This window comes from Onychostoma macrolepis, chromosome 05 (assembly GCF_012432095.1).
Source record: "Onychostoma macrolepis isolate SWU-2019 chromosome 05, ASM1243209v1, whole genome shotgun sequence".
Taxonomy (NCBI): Eukaryota; Metazoa; Chordata; class Actinopteri; order Cypriniformes; family Cyprinidae; genus Onychostoma; species Onychostoma macrolepis.
In genome coordinates, this window is record NC_081159.1 from 25,432,131 (window position 1) to 25,442,893 (window position 10,763).

Consider the following 10,763-nt stretch of genomic DNA (forward strand, 5'->3'; position numbering starts at 1 on the left):
TAAAAATGTTACCGTATGAGAAGGCATAACTGGTAGGTTAAACTCAGTTTGCTAATATTATAACCATCAAGTCTAGTTACAGCTTAGTGTCATTGTTTGTACAACTAATTGGTAATTTTTTGTCATGTGGTGTGTTTATAAGGCTTTAGAAGATGGGAGTGTGAAGATCTGAAGCAGTGAAGGCCAGCTGTTATAAACCACCTCTGCTGGACTGCAGCTTCACTCCTGATGGAGATGCAGATGTGATGGAGGCCGAGTGGAGAAGCATGGTCAGCAGTGAATGTGATCTTAACGTCCCAGACAGCAGGCAGTGTCGGCCCAGATCCGCCCACATCTGGCCCGCGTGAAATCCATATGAAAGCCAGATGTGGGCCGGATCTGGGCCGACACTGCTTGCTGTCTGGGTTGCTTCTCTCAGCATATGCATCAGGCCTCATGGAGTCTCTGAGAGAAGAATACTGCAGGTCACCTCAGGCTCCACGAGAACACAGCACTGTCTTGTCTTCCACTACACCTGCTCCTCTCTCCAGATCCCTCCAGAGGATCAACAAGATCAGGCTGATGGCGTGTATCTAGCACAGCATTCACCATTTAACACACGTTAACAACGTGTGATACCCAGACTGAAAGACTGTTAAATGTTTTTAAATGTGTCAGATGGTATATTTTTCTTTTGGTAGTATATGTTTGGTACATCTACACACATACACACACATATATATATATATATATATGCAAGTTGAAACGTTGTGTTTTGAGTTAGGTATTATCAGTGCTATGAAATATTTGTTATAATTTAGTGCTGCATAAATAAAACCGAATTGAATTAACCATAAATGCAGATCTGCTTGATATATATATGATGTAAACTTCATAAACAAGTTTTTATACAGTAAAACAATTTGTGATTGTGATTATTTTTTATTGTGACCAAAATGGGGCCATTCAAAATCTTTATAAATTCCTCCTTCCTTTATAAAGTCTTGCACAGAACACCACAGGCCCAGCGGACAACTTGCCTGTATGCTGTCTATATTTATTGTGTTATACCAATAGGATCAAGAAGTGTTATTTACTGGTAGTCGTGACCTAAATATAGGCAACCTGTAATTGAGAAACAAAATTATTTTTTAAAAAGTTTAAATATTCAAATCTTTAACTTACTATGCATTTATACATACAAATATTCAGCTCAGACTAATAATTGATCTCTGCCCTAAACATACATGTGTCTTCTGGCCTGGAGAGGTCCATGCTCCTGTCTGAAGTGCATATATAGGCTATCTGTAGCACATACGGGTTCAGACAGCAAGCCTCAAAGCCTGGGTGCAGACTCAGACACTGCACATCAAGTGTGGGGGTCACATTCTCCACTAAGACCCGGTGTGTAACGCATCTAACTCCCTGCAGCACTGACTTTACTCAGCTGTGACCATGGCCTTGCATTTACCACAAGCTACACCTAACGTTAGTGTCGGATATTAACGAGTGTGACGCCTGATCAACGCTTATTAGTTTCTGTTACTAGTAAGTATAAATACTCATAGATGACCAATACTAGCTTTGCTATTGCCTGATTAATACATATCGTTAGTTAAGGTGTGTGTATATCTGTAAACTGACTGGTCTCTCACCAAGACACCTGTCCTGTTCTCCTCGCACATCCACTCAATCTGTCTCCTCTGACCGTTGTTCTGTCTAATCCTGACCTGTCCCTGCTCTCTTGGCTGCATAGCAGGCTCATAATTTTATCTGTGGTCCGTCATACGAGTGTAAATAAACATTTAAAATTTCCTCAGCGTCCGAACTGTCATTGCGATCCATTGCTTTCCTATGGTTAACATGCACCGCTCTCCCTTTTGATGCGTCACTTCCGGTTTTGGCGGTTTTCAGATGCGGAAGTAAAATACTCTCACAAAAACGACTCCAGAAGCCTTAATAGCGTATTTTAAAGTTTATTTTAAAGAAAATCTAGTTCCTACATTATTTTTCTATACATCGACTCACCGGAGTCTCTAACCTGGAATATGCCCTTTAAACACAAGACTCTCCATATGTAGGGCTGAATGGGAAAGTTATCAATGGTCTGTCCTGTATCTAATGATGAACGCACAATTTGCAGAGAAGCATTTGCTCACGGTGGACTGTCTGACTTAAAGGGTCAGTTCACCCTAAAATGATTTTATTTTATTTTTTTTTATCGTTTACACATACTCAAGTTGTTCCAAACCTATAATAATTTCTTTTTCGTTGAACATAAAAGAAGATTCTTTGAAGAATGTGGGTAACCTAACAGTTTCTGGTACCCAATGACTCTGATAGTATTTTTTCTCTACTGTGGAAGTTACTGAGGACCAGCAGCTGTTTAGTTACCCACATTCTTCAGAGTATCTTCTTTTGTGTTCAACAGAAGAAACAACTTTTTGCAGGTTTATAAAGACCTGGGTAAATTATGACAGAATTTTCATTTTTGGGTGAATCATAGCATTGAAGTGACAGACACATCGTATAGGCCTATTGTTTTATTAAAATTTGGATAGTGTGTTAATATAATATTCCATACATTATCAAAGCTTGGTAGACATAATTATTATATTTTTAAACATGATTAGACAGATGAATTAATAGGTTAGAATTAATGTTAGACCCTATTTATTAATTTACCATTCATATTAATCACAAATATATACATAATAAATATACATATATACATAATAAATATACATACTACAACAATTTGTCATTTTAAAAAAGTTAAAAAAAATGCTACATTATGTAGATAAAAAATGGGACAAATAATTACGTAATAATGTAGTCCTAATTTAAGCAAATAAAATGAAAATAAATAAATAATACAAATGCATCCCATCCAGGGAACAGCTGCAGAACTGTCAAAAAAGACCAATAATAATAATTAATAATTATAAATGTGTTCTGTTGCAAGTTTACATACTTGAGCATGTTTTCTCATGGTTTATTGGTAATTATTTGTGTCCTTGTTTTTTTTTTTTTTATTATTGTTTTTTTTGGGGGTCGTGAATGGGTGTCCCTTATTTTGGCAAGCCCAGCGTGTCTGTGTACAGCAGTTAAACTGAATACCTCCTTGTTTCAGATGATGAGAAAGACGAGAACTCCTGGCCAGCCTTGTTCTCCCCACCTGTAAATGTCATTGGCTGTCTTGTGTTGCTTATAATAAATTGACATGTTGATAGCCTATCACATAAGCAGTCTTTCAGAATGCTGTCAGTTACATGTAGATGCTGTACACATTAGTGAGTGGTGCTTATGGGGTGTCGCTTTGGGATGGGTGAGGGAGGGAAAAAACACAGTATGCTCAGTACAAAAAACTAGACTACACCACTGATCACATGGTAATATTTACAGCATTTTAGGAGCTCTTCTAAAAAAAATGTCACTTGTAAACAGTGTTGGGTTAGTTACTCAAAGAATGTAATATATTACTCACTACTAGTTACTCCTTTCAAAGGTAATATTGTTACTTTACTTATTACTTTCGGGCAACAGTAATTAGTTACACTACTAGTTACATTACTTTTTCTTCACGCCCCACAGAAGTAACTGTGTATCTTCCAGATCAAATTCTTCTAGAATGTTACTAACAACATATTTCTGCCTCATCATTTATGGGATCATGGATCGCAGTCAGAAGTTATTACAAACACTCAATAGTGATTGATAGTGGCATTCAAGTAGAAGTGTTGTATTCATCTCATTAATTGTCATGTGTAGCTTGAAGTAATTTTTCTGTTACCCATATGCGATTAAATTTCGTTATGTATTTGATCAAATCACATGAGTTTGTAAGAAACGGTTTAATTTTCCAAAAATATTTTAAATTATATTATATTAATATAATGTACCACACGCCGATAATGCAATATTTCTATCTGCTTTTCCATATTCCAAGCTTGCCTGCTGCACAGGGGACATCACATGCATGTGCAAGTCATGAAAATTATGAAAATAAATCTAGGAATTATTTGATTGTTGGATTTTAAATCAGCGGGGTTGAGGCATCAAAAGTAACTAAGTAACTAAGCTGTTTTATGGAAAGTAACTTTAATATTATTACTGAAAACTTATTAGTAATTAGTTACACTACTAGTTACTGCAAAAAGTAATATTATTACAGTAACTAATTACTAGTAACTAGTTACTGCCCAACACTGCTTGTAAATGATATAATAAAATATTTGTGATCTTTTTTTTGTTGTTGTAAAAATACACCTTTTTCATAGCATTTAATGCATTATTGCTGCCCCCTCAATACATAAATCTTGGATATGTTATGAGCCGCAAGCACAGCAACAGTTGGAATTTGCATTTTTTTTTTTTTCATTTTATTAGAATTCAATAGGCATTCTTAATTCAATTGTGAATGGGGACAAAACTCTGCTGGGCTATTTTATCGGGCTATAGAAAAAATATAAGAATAACATAACTGAAAATGAACTTATGCAAAAGCTGAATGAACTAGCCTTTTCATTATGACAATTCACAATTAAAATAACAAAGACACTGATTAAACTCAAATTTAATTTATTTGCAATATTTCGTTTTTCTATTCCATGATAAAAAGAGAGAATCATCTCATGCCGATATGAGGCAAAGATGACGCAAGAAAATTCAAAATGAGAACATATACGTAAATGAGATGCCAAAACAAGCAGAGAAATATGAAGAAATGAAGCGGATACAAATATTTTGAGGCAAAGATAATGCAAGAAAATTCAAATATCTCTCTGGCTCTGCTGGGGTCCCTCATCTCTACGACTCCAACTTGGTTTGTCGTCCCAGTGGTACCAACAGGGACTTCTGGTCCTTTGGCTGCATCTGGACCTTCTAACCTTTTGGCTCCACTGGGTCCTTCATAATATGAGAAGATGTGTGCAAGTATAAAACATTGATGACTCTAACATGAGAGGAAGAACGATCTTGCTTATATGTAAGCCAAATATTCTCACAAAATAACAAAATACCCACGAATGAGATGATGGTTCGTTAATTCCTCTGGCTCTGCTGGGGTCCCCTGTCGTCCCTCTGGCTCCAACACTGACTTCTGGGCCTTTGGCTGTATCTGGACCCTTCAACCCTTAAGCTCCACTGGGGTCCTTCATAATATGAGACGATACAAATGCACAGGTATAAAGCATTGATGAGTCAAACATGTGAGTGAGGACAATGTGAGCAAAAGATGATGCAAGAAAATTTAAAATAGGAAAATGCACATGAACGAGACAATGAAGACAAGACATGTGACCCGTTCTGGCAAAATGAGTCGGAAGTTGCACAGGCTAATTTTGAGCTACAGGCAAAAGAAGTGAAAAATTTAAATTTTGGTCGAATTTGAGGTTTTCACAAAAATTTGTTTATTAAGCCCTCTTCTAGCGATCACAATGCTCCAAATAGTAATTAAACATCTAAAATCTTTATTTGTACGTTTGCATCTTTGTTCTTGTTTTTAACCCTTATAAGGTCTTTGGGGTCAGTACTCAACTTTTCTTTAGTTAAAAAATATGTTTCCCTTCATCTCAGTGGAATAAGATTTTGTTACTTTTCAACATTTTTTATCTGTATTCACATAAAAAAAAAGGGCTTGATTCGGTTGTTCTGAAGGTAATTTTGTTTTACTAATAAGGTCTTTGGGGTCAATATGACCCCAATTGAAAATGAATGGGAAATGCGAAAAAACCTATATATTTTTTTTTAATTTGTCAAAAAATAATAATAAATCCAGCATAAGTCTGAACATTTTCACACAGAAATGAAGGCCTGGTACTAGATCACAAATGCAATGTAGAAAAGACATGCTCACTCACACGCGCACACACACACACACAAAAACACACACGTGTGACTGCAACAAAGAGCATTTTTTATAGAATTTGGCAAATAAAATCAATAAATTCTGCATAAATCTGAAAATGTCCACACAAAAAAATGAAAGCCTGATACTAGAGCACAAATGCAATGTGGAACGAGCATATATGGAGTCAATTTAATGCCGCATATAAATGCAAAAGAAAATAAAGTTTTGCAAAAGAAAATAAGTTTTGCAAAGAAAAATAAAGAATTGCAAAAGAAAAGAGGAACCCCTGCAGAGCCAGAGGGATTGAGGAACCATCCCTTTTGTGTTTCCTACACCTGCGCACATTTTCAAAAATTTGTTCTTTTTATTTTCTCTTTCTTTTTCCATTAAAATACCTTCAAAATTATATATGACTTGTTGGAATCGGACAAAAAATGACTGAGCTACAGCTGTTTGAAGGCAATAGAGGCAGCAGATCTGATTTTGAGAAAAATCGAGTTAAAGATTCCAAAGCAGAATCACCAAGCAACGTTGCATATTTTCCTCCAATTCTTTTCTTAATAATAATTACTATATTATTATTATTATTATACACAATATAGCTATTTTTATTTTATCTTTGTTATTAACCCTCATAAGGATCCCATTTCCTGTTTACTCTAAAGGTCTTTACCTTTAGTGTAATTGTAAAAAAAAAAAAAAATTTAATGATACAAATAATATATCATTTTTTTTGTTTACTTCTCATCTATACATTAATGCTGTGTTTTGGGAGATATGAAGTACTTTTGTACCTGTTTACCACAAAAATCCTCAACTACACCATTAGCTTGCATGAGAAATATTAAATTATTATGAATAAATCTCTTAAATGATGATCTAAATTGAATTTAAATCGTTTCTGGATATTGATCTAGGTGTTAGGTATACAATTCTGCCATCTGGTGGTTAGAGAAAAACTTGTAGAAATCACAGTTTTTGAAAGAATAGTGTAATGACCATATATATCCAGCAGAGGCCCATAGAGAGCCATTCATTTTTCTGAAAGTGGTCAACTGCTCCTCTCACAACTTTTCTGATATATATTTTGTAAGTATATATTGAAACATTATAAAATACATTAAAAACAGTATTTTTGCCAAAGTTTAGAATTAGTTTTTGTGGTTTGATGTATTTTGAAGAGCCCGTTTTTGCAATAATACCACATAAATTTGCAGAAATGCCACACAAGTTGTCACTAAAACGTGATTGCAGGTACATATTTATTTCAATCTAAAAAGTAAAATAAAAACATTTTTTTTTACATAAATGTAAATAAAACCAAAAAAAAAAACAAACTAAACTAAAAAACAACAACTGCAATAAGCAGATATGAATGGTGGGTATGTGTGTAAGAGAGAGTGTGTGTGTGTGTGCGTGTGTGTACGTATGTGAGTGAGTATGCTTATGGAGTCAATTTAATGCTTGTTTAAAATCTCTTAACCTGTGCACAGCGCTCTTTGTTTACATTAGTTCAGAGTTACTGCTAGTTTTAATGTAAAAGAATGCAATTAACTTCACAAACTATACATCATTAAAAAGGTCTAAGACTCAAGCTTCATATCTATCTCAACTTCGTTTTTCATTTACATAACTCCTGGCATAAATTAAGAAATGACTGGCACTGGAAGTTTAAAAAAAAAAATGAAGCTTGAGTCTTTTTGGTTTAAATTTCTCGTGGCCACGAGATATTAATGGGTAAACAAACCAGCGTGACCATAGCAACCTGGGATTATCAGAGATGTATTTATTAATATTTTATTTTTAATTAAGAAATTATTTTTAAAAAAAAAAGCATTATTAAATTATTATATTAACACCACCACGGTGTAATTTTACCCATGGCTGTTTTTCAAATAGGCTACATAATATATTTTCAATTAAAAATATCCAAGTCTTACAGTCATTGACTTTTACTAAAATTGTGTTATTTACAATCCCTGTTTATTGTTAAAAATTGTTTATATAAAACCAGAACAAAATGGGGCATTTATACCTATAAGCGCCATCAGGACAAATTTACGATAATTCCTGTCATCACGTTCAAATGAAGATGTTTTAGATGTTTATTCCTCTACTCATAAATGTTCAAACTTTGGATTAAATATTAATTTGTGTTTGCAATTTTTTATCGTTTATGGTTCGCTACTGTGTTGCTTATTTATTCCTGAAAAAAATCTGAATTATGATGTAATGAATAAAACAATTTTATGATTACCCCAAGTTTATTGGTGTTGTTCTCTTATTCAAATGATAAATTATATAACTAAACAAATTCATTAATTAGGTGAAACTGTGCACTTGAATTTGTCATTGTACATCTTTTGCAATGTGGTGAATTAGTATTGCTTATAATAGTCTATTTAGGGTGTTTTAGTCATTTAAATAACATGGGTTATCTTGAAACATTTTATTAGCTATAATATTACAACACCCAAATATGTATTTATTTCCTCGTAATTCTCGTTGTCATTGCAGACTGGTTTATATTCATCATTAAGAAAAGTGATTAGTGTAACCTGCTTAAAAATAGCTGTTAACTTAAAACAACAGGACAAAAACATTTCATAATGACTAAAAATAATAATTTTATGACTCAAGACATTGTGAAGACAGTGGCATAATACAGTGACATACTACGTTTTAGCCATATCAAAACAGTAGTCATGGCATGGGTAAATTGACCGCTGGCGCTTTTAGGTATACAGCGACCTCTGGTGGTTGAAGTGTTAACCATAGGCTACGTACTGGACTGTACCGCGATGTAGACAACATTCGAATTAAGTTTATTATGAATGAATGTTAAAGTATAATAAAATAGGCCGACAAGAAAACATTTTTATCCATCCCACAAGTCTTGTAAGTCCATGTATTTTATTAGTATTAGTAATATTTTCATATTCGTTGTTATGTATTTGATTTATTTTCCCTTCATTTCGATCTCTTAACGTTCAGGGCTGTATAATAATAATAATAATAATAGCCTAATATACACATATATTACATAAAAAGACACGATCAACGGACTGTGGAATGGATAAATATATTTGATCAGTCTCTGATAATCCCAGGTTGCTATGGTCACCCGGGTTTGTTTATGCATGATTAAACTCATGGCCACGACATACAGTATTATCATGTTCCCACGACTTAATATCTCGTGGCCACGACAAAACTAAACCAAAATGACTTTTTAATCTTTTTTTTAAACTTCCAGTGCCAGTCATTTCTTAATTTATGCCAGGAGTTATGTAAATGAAAAACGAAGTCGAGATGGATATGAAGCTTGAGTCTTAGACCTTTTTAATGATGTATAGTTTGTGAAGTTAATTGCATTCTTTTACATTAAAACTAGCAGTAACTCTGAACTAATGTAAACAAAGAGCGCTGTGCACAGGTTAAGAGATTTTAAACAAGCACTATTAATGCACATTTAGTTAACCAGATGAAACAATACACATTTTAATGCTATAAAAGTGTGCACACCTTGAGAGAAATAAACAGCAGATGTTCATATTAACAACTTCTTTAACTTGAGCAAACGCTGCTAATACACATATACATTTGTTAATAAAATGAAAACATGCATGTTTTAAAGCTAGTGAATAAAAGGAAACGATCCACCCGCATGCCTCTGCTCAATGACGGTGCCTGGATCAGCTGTGATCTGCGTCTCGGGCCGATGACGTCACTTCCAGGGAGGCATGCCCAGGCCTGTTGGACACGCCCCCGTCCCCTGACTCCACCCCCATGTCAAAACAGCGCCACAAAGTGAGACGCGCAGAAACGTGAAGCGCAAAGGGAAAACAGTATTGCAAACTCAAACTTGACTGAAACGCAAAATAAAAGCTGCATTGCAAATAAATTAGTAGATATGGCCATGGAAAATATGTATTGCAAAATCATTGCTTTTGCTCTGTTTTATTTATCTATTTTGCAATTCTTTATTTTTATTTGCAAAACTTATTTTCTTTTTGCAATACTTCATTTTCTTTTGCAATTCTTTATTTTTCTTTGCAAAACTTATTTTCTTTTGCAAAACTTTATTTTCTTTTGCATATATATGCGGCATTAAATTGACTCCATAAGCATACTCACTCACATACGTACACACACGCACACACACACACACTCTCTCTTACACACATACCCACCATTCATATCTGCTTATTGCAGTTGTTGTTTTTTAGTTTAGTTTGGGTTTTTTTTTTGGTTTTATTTACATTTATGTAAAAAAATGTTTTATTTTACTTTTAGATTGAAATAAATATGTACCTGCAATCACGTTTTAGTGACAACTTGTGTGGCATTTCTGCAAATTTATGTGGTATTATTGCAAAACGGGCTCTTCAAAATACATCAAACCACAAAACTAATTCTAAACTTTGGCAAAAATACTGTTTTTAATGTATTTTATAATGTTTCAATATATACTTACAAAATATATATCAGAAAAGTTGTGAGAGGAGCAGTTGACCACTTTCAGAAAAATGAATGGCTCTCTATGGGCCTCTGCTGGATATATATGGTCATTACACTATTCTTTCAAAACTGTGATTTCTACAAGTTTTTCTCTAACCACCAGATGGCAGAATTGTATACCTAACACCTAGATCAATATCCAGAAACGATTTAAATTCAATTTAGATCATCATTTAAGAGATTTATTCATAATAATTTAATATTTCTCATGCAAGCTAATGGTGTAGTTGAGGATTTTTGTGGTAAACAGGTACAAAAGTACTTCATATCTCCCAAAACACAGCATTAATGTATAGATGAGAAGTAAACAAAAAATGATATATTATTTGTATCATTAAATTTTTTTTTTACAATTACACTAAAGGTAAAGACCTTTAGAGTAAACAGGAAATGGGATCCTTATGAGGGTTAA